The sequence below is a fragment of the Anarrhichthys ocellatus genome, unplaced genomic scaffold (assembly GCF_004355925.1).
Source record: "Anarrhichthys ocellatus isolate YVR2014 unplaced genomic scaffold, GSC_Weel_1.0 scaffold20, whole genome shotgun sequence".
In the NCBI taxonomy this organism is placed as follows: domain Eukaryota; kingdom Metazoa; phylum Chordata; class Actinopteri; order Perciformes; family Anarhichadidae; genus Anarrhichthys; species Anarrhichthys ocellatus.
The window spans coordinates 4166890-4178203 of NW_022280050.1; positions in this window are offsets into that span (position 1 = coordinate 4166890).

An 11314-nucleotide genomic window follows, 5' to 3' on the forward strand; every position below is an offset into this window, starting at 1 on the left:
AACTGTTATCATTTAAACATGAGATAAGCAGAGACTAATAATCAGATCAAATTTCCATTTGGTTATACTTTATTAATTGAGTGACTGAACAAATCGGAGATATGAGCATTGATTCAGACGTCGGGACCAGGCTATCCCCACGAGGAGTTACGGAATTCTGACCCTATGATCATTGTATTGATTGACTGATTACTTGACTGACTGACTGGACGGGTTGATTGGTGTCTTGTATATTGGTCTGAGAATAGAAGGCAGGTATGAGGAAATACAAATAAATGGCTTTTTGTTTTTTTGTAACACATTCATCAATTTATCTGAAACACAGAACCACTGTGGTGCATAATGCATGAGTGTTAGTCCCCTGAAAGAACACATTCTTGGTCTATCACCTGAAGCCTATAGCGTCTATTCATTTGTACCTCATAACCCAATGTTGGTAATTTTGCCTTTGCCCCCAGCGGATTTACATTCAGCCCATGTAAATCCACAGTGCCTGAAATTGAGGTCCATGTATCGCAGCCCTAAAGGGGCCTCCTGCTGTCATCTCACATCAAATAGAAGAAGAAGCTCTCAGCGCTCAGGATTTCAAAATATATATTTGTGTCGCCACAAATGTGCGTGAGGTAAAGCTCCGGTTCCTCCAACAAGAACACTGGATTGAAGCAGCGAGTGCAGTGTGAGAGGGTTATGTTTGTGAGTGTGTTACGGTGTACATGTGTCGTCCTCTTTATCTGTGTCAGGAGATTTATTGTGGACGGTACCTCTGAGCTACAAACAGCCACAGTTGTGGCTCAATCAAGAGACCTGTGGACACTACTAGACGGCAAAGCCTCCAGGAGTGTCGGTGAAATCCTGTTGTTTAACTTGAAGGTCCCTCTATTCTCTACCGCCTGTCTCATTCCTCTGTCAGCTTTGTGTTGCGACTGGGCATGAGTCTCTGTTTAAAGTCCCTGTGTAGAAATAAGTGCATCAACTCAGATTTGTCGAATCAGTATTAATTTATGCAGAAGCTCCTGCTGTGTTTACTTAAGCAGTGTTCCAACATAATTACCATTATAATTTAGATTCTTGTTGAGAAAAGCCTTTTCATTAGCGTGACTGCTTATTGTCAACCAGGAGGATGGGACTTTGTTTAGGTTTTGTGAATGCGTGGGAGGTCACAAAAGTAATCATGCACACCACCAACGATCATATTAACACACAAATATCACACCTAAGATCTGATCAATAACTGGTTGATACCTGTCACCATCTCAAGCATTTTTTTTGCACAAGGAAATGGACCACAAAATGAAACTTTTCAGAGGCTCTCAACCTGAACAATACGAGTAAACTACAAGACAAGATGAAGACAAGACAAGAACCTGGTTTAAACAGGGATAGTGAACACGAGGGTTGTGTTCAGGACCTTTCTAGGGAGGAGAAGCTCAGTGATCGATGCTGCTGGCTGTCGACCTCGGGTTTAATGTATTCGTTTGTGTGTTTGAGAGTCACTGTGTGTGATTGTGTGCAAACCAACCTTGGTGGTACAAGCATAGCTCGCACTGAAGTAAACGAGGCCGACGGGCCTTTTTTGTCCAATGGTTCATAATCTCCAATGTGGCTATGAGCACTGCCTCTATCTAAACCCTCTGATGTTTCTACGACAACCTCTTTTCGACAGTATGCCTTGCCTTCCAACTCTCACGCACACAAGCACACATATTCACACACACAAACACAAACACAAGTGAACACATGATTACACAGAGCCCAGATTTAACGTATACAATATGTATGTGCATGTAATGTAATGGCATGTTGCATGTTGCATGTCTTGTTCTTCTGCAAACATGTGGCGGAAAGAGAGCTCATACCTATATACACAGAGAGAATATGGTTTTTACAGTCAGGAGCATTAAAATAAAATATTCTATGGTCAGGACACTTCTAATAATAACAATGCAGTTGTACCCTGAGATGGTGTCAGTTATTTATGTACTTGCTTGAAAATAATACATTCACATACACAATAAATAAGACATTTTAGAAATAGTCCACCACTTATGTTCTTCATACTCTCATTTCTTGGCCCATTAGGAAGAACATTTTTGGTATAGGTAGCTACATTAATCATCAAAAGCAGCTGCTATAGGGATATAATGAAATCTGACTACAGTCTATGCTTATTTCCCTCATTAATGAAGTCACTGACCCAAGTGAACTGTGACCTGTGCGGCGGCAGCACATTCCCTAAACAGGCTGATGAGCATAACTGGAAAGATGTCGTCCTCCTTCCATGGATTATTATAATGGGAAATAGATAGAAGAAGCAAATTAAATGGTTGTAATAAACCTCGGAGGGGCTGCTGCTATCGGTGGAGATCCCATTATGGTGATCTTTCTCCAACAATAGCAAAGTGGCTTCAGTTGCAGATCAGAAAACACTCTTATTAGTCAGCAAACAATCTATTTTGTCATGCATGTATTAGGACTTGTTGGTCTTACCAAGAAGATGAGACAATTAATATAAATGTACTATCTCAGGTCAGTAACGGGTTTAGTCTAGACGAGCTAGTAAGTGGACATATTGATGTAGTATAGCCTATAATTGAATGCATAAAGTCCAGTTATACTGTCAAGTGTTACTCTGAGAAATGCAGGAAATCACAAACAGAACAGTTTATAAAATGTCGATGAATAGAACACAGCAGTGTGATATTATGGGACAAAGGAGTGACATATGCTTGTGGTAACCTAGCAACTCCTGAAGTGGAACGGTAGAAAGCAGCATAGTTCAGCTCAGAATTTGATGAGGGAGAAATGCTGCTTTAGTGTTTGAAATATCTGTCTTCTTGTGGCTATTTATCTTTGTTTTTCATATGAAAATGAATTCAATAGTGCAGCTTGGGCAATAATGTATCATCCACATTCATACCAATAAAGCATCTTGGAATTAAACTGAACTGAGAAAGAGAGGAGCAGCACGCAGACACTCAAGCTTACATGTGTGAATAGAGGCACACAAGTGTGAAAGAAAGAAAGATAAGAAGATGCAGAGGAGGATATGGTGAATACAAAGCAGAAACAACTCAATTCAAAATGAGAGGCAAAGAATTCCTGCTAGTACTCCATTTGTGCTGCGCCCCACTGAGTCCATTTGCCATAGATTGTTTGTCAGTTGACTAATAAGAACAACAGTTTAGGGGCAAAGCAGGTCGATAACAGCCTCTAAAGCAAAGCTCTCTTTGCACAGATACAGATCACAACTCTCAAATTAAAAGCCTAGGACTAAATGTATTAACTTGTCGAAACACCCATTGACAAAAAAAGATGTTCCATATCAGAGGACATATTTACAAATGCCTCCCTGTGGATTTAGAGATACTTTGGCCACAGAGAGGTATTTGGTCTGGTCTCATGGAAATACCCAATGGAAATGCCATCATCAAATCCATCCAACCATGTTACACTTAAAACCTGTGTCCTCTCTATATACTTCATTCATGATGAATACTGATGCGTTGTTTCTGGCAATTGGTCGTAAAGGACACACTGGAGATAAGACTCACTGTGAGTTTGTGTCTATAGGAGAACAAACACGGGTCAGTGTTGTCGTACAACAAGCATTCAATAGTGGCAAACTAAGAGACAACAGGGGACAAGCCAACAGACAGCCGCATGTATTCTCAAAGTCAAACATGTCCTGCAGGAAAATAGAAAAATAACCAAAACAATGACACATCAGACTTCCTGTCCTCTCTGTAATACAGCACAATGTTGCTGGAAACAGCGACAGACTGAAAATAGACATAGGAGCTGTTCTTTGTGTTAAACTGTGACATAGTAGAAACAGCAATGCATTGCATTGTATTTGATAGTTGATACAGCACATACTTAAATAAACAAACTGCATGCTATAAGAGTAAAAATCACAAAAGCTGCAGATTTCACTATTTTTCTGATATTAAATGAAAGTCCAGTCTCTCAACAGAATGGACCTGATCACCTTCTGATAAGGGATGTAATATCCACCTATAAGCAACTAAAACGAGGGTCATAATGTCATAAATTGCCTGATTTTAATCTCTCAGGTTGGTGTGGGAGATTGTGGGCTCCATTTAGTTGGACTGGAGTCATGTGAGCCATGCATGAACTCCACAACGGCCTCAGCGACTCTATGAAGTTGCAGATCTAATCTATTTTTGCATGGAAGCCATACATTTCTTGTCTGTCTTGCTTTGTCAGGGAATAGTGAGTTAACTTTAAAAGAGCTGTATAAAAATGTGTACAAGTACGGTCAGAGGTAAAAGTCTGAGGACAGCAGCAGTGTGAAAATGTTTGTTGCTGTCGCTGAAAGTGAGTCAGCGTTTAACACCTTGCATGAATAAAATGTGCTAAGTGCGGTCCGTTGAGAGAAGTGCCTGGGACAGTGAAGAGACATGTGTCGTTTCTGCTGCTTCAATACCTTTGCCACCAACTGTATTCTTGTAACATCACGAGAACAATATGTATGCGGTCCATGTTGTTTTTAGACAGCCTGCAACAAACAAGACACCCAAAGACAGTTACGGGTGCTTTCTGGCGTACACCTGTAAACGATTAAGATGTGACTTTAACTGTAACTGCATACCGAAGAACTCTCTCAAGAGTCATCCAGTTCACGTTTAAACGGCTGGGATGAATAGAACATGCAATTAGTCAGCATGTGAAGCCAATCACTGTGGATTCATTAAATCTGGCTCATTAGACGTCTCATCCTCTGTCTTTCTCATCTTCTTTGTATCTCCCTTCTACGTGTTTCATGTGTCTTTCATTATTGCCATTGCCATAAATCTTTTGAAAATGAAGATGATCAATACACTGGGAATCATTTTTCAACTGAAAGCATATAAATGGATACTCTCTTTTGATGAAAAGACAAACAAACATAATCTTATAAAAAAAAGAAGGTGCACTGGTAGGGAGTAACTAATGAATGAGTACAGCCAAAAGGATCATGTTTATAATTAAAGATTACACCAGTTTATCCAGGAATAGAACTCGTGATCTCGAAGTAAGCTGGGGAGACCACTCAACTTACTAATGTGAGTACCTCACAGCCCTGTGGCAAGTATGAATATTTCATCAGCCAGTTGCAGATTTCAATATTTGATTAGCCTGTTGCAGGTGGGTAAGTTGTGAAACCTTGATATTTTAATCACATGCGGAAGAGTCCCCACGTGGCGTTTACTCTTACATTGTTCAATATTGTTGTAGCAGTCTGTAGGCTTAGCATGCAAACTTTTCCTTGACCTAAATATCTAACAAACGCTATAATAGAGCTGTTTTTTTTATTTGCCATTCTGTTTTGTGTGTGTAACACATGAATATTCTAGTTGTGGGAAGGAAACGCATGCAGGTAACTGTCAAAGCACCAACATGAAATGGCAGCCACTCAAACATTACGTTGTTCCTCATGAAGCAGAATGCACGCTTAAACACACACATACAAACCCCAACACCCGTCTACCTTGATGCTTTTGTTGTTTAAGTCAGCGACGAACCAGATATTGCTACCACACAAGTGCCAAGCACACACACACATGCACACTGCTGAACCACTCTACCTTGTTGTATCATGACCTTACATCGCTTTGTGACTGCCACACACTCCTGATATTGTCACCGTGAGTCCTAACATGGGCGATGGACTGGAACGCCCATGACTCGGTAATACACACGTCTCAGCAGTCGGGTTAGGTTCTCAAGTGTGATCACTGACAGACAGTATACAAACACACACATACACAAACACATATATATCTCTCTGAGTAGTCAAATGATCTCACTAAAACCTAATTATTTAAGGTTACGATAGATTTGATGGAATGCACATGAAGAATATATGACTTTGCCGCCCACCGTCAGTTAGATTTGAACGTGATACCACTGAGGTTTCAGCAGCGAGTCTCACCTTTGACGTTCAAACGCATGCTAAGTTAATCAGTGTAGAGACAAGAGGAACTTTCCTTCCCTGCAGCTAATGTACACACACACTCACATATTAACCTTGATCTACCTTGATCTTTGTGGACGTCATCATGGGTACTCCCTCCAATCCTGTGACAAACAACACATACACACACACACACACACACACACACACACACACACACACACACACACAGAGCATTACCTCTGCTCTCATTCTCGAGCAATGGACTGGAACTAACGTACACTTTCCTGCGGCTGTCAAACACACACACACACACACACACACACAGGGACAACGACAAACAGGACATGTGCACAAACACATGCACACAACATTTCTACTGTGTTTGTTGAATGCAAGAAAAATACACAACCTTACACAAACACACACACACTATGATCTCTGACTCACACACTCTCTCCCTATAGAAATGAATCACTTTGAGTCTATTGAGCCAGACACACACACACACACACAAACTATAATGTACTACCTCGATGTTCTCATCATTCACACCAACGCTTGCTAAAGTCGGGAGGCATCCGTCTCTGTGGCTGACTTCATAGGTCAACTCTGCAACAGTGGCCAGCATGTCCTCCGCCCATGTGAACGGTGTTTGATGACCCAAGTCCGGCTAAGATGACAAGAAGTCACATTTCAGCATTCAATTTGTAAATTTGATATGAAATTACGGTAGATACACATCGCACACATATTATAATACAAATGCAAGAAAACTTGTCTCTGCCACACAACGGAGCAACCTTTTGCTTTGATACTTGACTGTTTGCTCTTTTTTGGGTAGATGGGTTGGTTTTGTTCATTTTCTCAAGAAGTGTTGCGTCAAGTAAAGTTCAGATGGGAAACCTTTCCTACGTAGAATCGCTTCTGTCTGACGTTTCAGACCAAGATGACATCAGCCGTCCCAAATGACCTGTGCACTCGTTGGAAAATCAAGTCCACTCTTCAATACAAAAAGACTGACAGAAAGGCAGAGGATCTGAGCCACATATGGCATAATCACATTTAAATGAGCACGTTCTAAGATATTGTGTATCTTCTTATTGCAAAGCGTTACAGAGCATTTCAGCTGGCATGAATTTTACTAACCATAAATTAGGAGTTGTCTTTGACAAAGTTCTCCCAAACATTTCAATATCCTTTGTAAATGTGTTAACTTATATTTAAATTCTCAATCTGAAATGGAAAATGAAAAGAATATTTTGAAATTTCATTTTTGTACAGTTTGCATGAATATTTTATTGGGCTAACTTCACTCATCAATAAATTAAGATCCACTGCCCACATGAAATATGTATGCATGTATGCAACATGTGGGCCTTCAATCATAGATGTGCTTGTTCACATACCGTTGTTACAGAAGGCTCTCCAGCTGAAATACAATTTTGGTTTGGTATGACTCTTTCCTGTCGAGGACAGAGACACGCACACACACACACACTTGAACGGAAATGTGCACACACACAGTTTTGACAGTACAATGAAGCGACAAGTACAGTCAAAGTCACAACCTTTATTCTACTCCTCTGACCAGTACATGGACCCTCACAGTTACAGACACAGCTTCAAATCCTCCTCAGTAAAATGAGGCATCTTATTTTTCTCTTTTGTTCTCAGTCTTCCCTCTCTTCTCTCTTCTCTCTTCTCTCTTCACTCTCATCAGCTTTTATCTCATCCAGCCTCTCATTTCTCTCAAATCCTCTTTCCTCCCTTTCTCTTCGCTGTCTCTGTTGTCTTCGTTAGTCACATTGTGGTGAAACAATTTCCACTCTGATCCAGAACTCCACCACAGGCTGAATTCATCGGCTTATCTAGTGTGTGTGTGTGTATGTGTGTGTGTAAACAAGCAAACATGCAGACAATGACAGGAAGGCCTTTAACTGTAATTAGTGGTGTAATGTAATTGCAGTCCACAAATTAAATGAGGATTATTGGCTGAGAATGTGTACAGTTACTCTTTCAGAGACTGCAGTTGGTGCAGATTACTAACCTTAACATAGTAATTAAGAAAATAATACTGAAAACAGAGTGGAATTAAAATACTGGCTCTGTATTTCTAATGAAGACATTGGTTGCTAATGTTTTGTTTTATTTTCAGAGAGCAGAAAAGGTCTTTACATTTTTCCTCATCCTGGATTTATATTTAATGTATGAAAAAAGTCAAATAGTTACATCAAAAAGATGGCAAATTTCTAAACTTCTTTAACTTTAATTTACACTATATTCAACCCCCCTCCCTACCCCAATAACATATACAGCCCCTTACTTTTCTCTATAATACTACAATACTACAGTACAAGATAACATTTTATTCATTTTAAGGTAAACCTACTCAAGCATGCATAGCAGGACAGCATGCATTCTCCTACTAATCTTACATAATATTCCATATCAACCAAAGACTTTCAGAAAACATTGAGAATAAAATCAATTAACGTGGTCTCCAAAATTGTTAAAACTTAAAATAAATACATCTGCAAAAGGAACTAAATTGAATCGTATCCTGGTTTCAACAGCAGAATGTTTAACTGTGTTAATCAGCATCAAAACAAGCCAACTCTTGAAACAAAAAGGACTACGGCATATTTTGTTCCTTTTCTTTGCCGTTTGCTTCATTTGAAGGATAACTGTTCCGTTCAAAGCCCTGAATCCAAGTCTTTGGTAATAATTGTACTTTTCATTTTAGTGTATGCCATGGTGGTTAGTATTTTAAACCCCATGATGAAGACTAAGGCAGAAACTAACTCTGGAGGTTTTGAAAATTTTTATCCAAGTCAGTGTGCAAATCCACAGATTAAAGCATTTTAAGCTTTCTTCATGAAGACTGCCCTGGGTCTCTTCTTTGTTATCTGAGTAAATCAGACAACTTTTAAACTGAAAATAAAGTGTTGAAAGCCCTTATCCTTAACGTACCTCACCATTGTTCCTTCACTATCTGAGCTTTACATAATAGTGTTTAAAGGCCCTTTTTGTTGATAGAGAGCGTACACAGTTCCTTTAAGTCTCTGCCCTCCTCAACAACAGCCGAAACAAAGAGAAAGTGCACCACTTATAGGAGGGTTTCATAACTGCAGGTGTTTTCTAGCCTGGAACATTTTCTGAAAGGACATTTTAATTATCCAAGCACACAGGAAATGACATGCTGGCATGAGCCCCCTTAAAACACAAAAACCTGTACTCATATTTACTTATCTTTCTTTCTCTCACACAGGGAAACACACAAACTGCACACACACAAGCATGCAGTCTTGCAAATCAGTCACTTGTACAGTCAGGTTTCGCTGTTGGGCTCCATCTCTGCTGTGAAAGCTTTCGTTCTAGATCTGAAAGCTGGTCACTCACTGCTCAGCAATGCCACTTCACTGAACATTTGCACCGTCATCTCAGTATTAGAAACAGCAATTATAATTCAGTAGGGTCTGATCAACAATCCAGTCTATTACCAAAATTCTATTTATAGAATTTGATACACATTTTGGCTTTGAAACATGCAATTACACAGATCGATATTCTAACGTAATGCACCAATTCATATCTAAACTATGCTGAATTGATTTTTTTTGATAGTCTGTCTCCGATGTTGTGGTGGTAAATGTGATGTAATACACTATAAGCCTGCCTAGAGTGAACACAGCACAAGAACATACAGATCATTGAGGGTTTTAATAATCAACACATTTATGTACAAAGCAGGCAATGTCATATTCAAATGAGCCCCCCCCCAAAAAAAGAATCCTAAAATGCATTTTCTTTTTTTTTCTGTCATTAAAATAGCTAAAGATTACCTCAGGGAATCAATTCCACAGTTCAACTACGCTTTTGGTACAGTCAGTATAGGTACAGTTTGACAAAACCATAACAGATCATCTTATACAGCCCCGGGTGTGGGATGTCGACAAAGAAGGATGGATCCAGAGTTATTCCTCTCTCCAATGAAAATAAATGAGTTGCGAGTGCAAGATTCCTTAAAAACCTCACCCCTGTGAGTTTTCCCCAAAAGCACCAAGTACGTTTTTGTTCTTCACTTATTCAATGGGATTCAGCATTCAATGAAACATGGACCCCGTTCACCCACATGCAGCACACACAGAACACCTACTAGGGGCCAGAGAAACACTTACAGGGGAAGCAGATATCAAATGCGTCAATGGAATAAATGAAAAAGGGCTTGTTGGGTTTTTCATGTTTGCAGTTATCTTAATAAATCTCTCCTATTTGCCACCTGAATACAATGCTGCAAGATGTGTAAATGTAATGTGGTTATAGCTTCTTTAAGAAAAGCATCTTGAGACCAAGAAACCGATTGTCTAATACACAAAACCTACATGTTCAACTTTGTTCATTCAACTCTACAACCACTAGAAGTCATTTATCACACTGAGCACAACATCATGAGCGATATTCTCCGTGTGCGCCTCTATAAAAGCAACGATATAAATTGTGTTTTAATAATGAAAATAGCAACAAAAACGCAAAAGCATATCTAAAGTGTATTTTTTTTTAAAAATACCTAATGTTTATCATGTCACAATGAATTAGAAATGAATAGTAAATAACATTTACAGTGTAAAAAATAGTTAAACTGATTCAGCTAAAGCTTGGTGGCTGAAGGTCCAATCAAATCCTAGTCCTGAATGTGGGATTATAAGTATTATGGAAGGTTCTGTTCTGTTGGTCAGGTCATTACAGTGTTCTGCAAAACATACGACACTGCATGTTAGGATGTTGGTGTTAAAAGATGAAATGTCCATTGAAATCTACAGCAAACATGTTTCCAAGTTGGTAAAAATCCCAACAAAGCCCAAATGAAAGACCAGGATAGTCGAGATTAAGTTGGCATCGTTTAAAATAGAGGGAACGAAAATCACACCCAGGGCAGTGCCAACTGAATTAGTTATGCTTCGTTTTGTCACAGCCAGCTTATTTTTGCTGCCAATACACCATTCCTTCAGAGTAATCAGATTTGGTACCCTGTTCCAGGATTCACATGTGGTCACTCTCCTGCTCTGGACACGCAGGCTTTTGAGAACAAATCACAAGAGAGTGTCGACCAAAACGCTGTCTGCGTTATTTGTTTATAAAACCGGGGACTAGAGAGAACCAAGGGGAATACAGAAGAACAAGGAAGAAGTCGCCACTTAACACAATTCTTTTAGAAAGCACAAAAGTAAAACAAATTTAGAGAAACTAATCTTTTACAAAAACACTTGCGCCACTAGTTAGTTTGGTTCGTTTCCTCTTTAGTCAGTGACCGCTTAAATGAGCAGCAACATTGAGGTGGTGAAAGTCACTACACACACACACACACACACACACACACACACACACACACACACA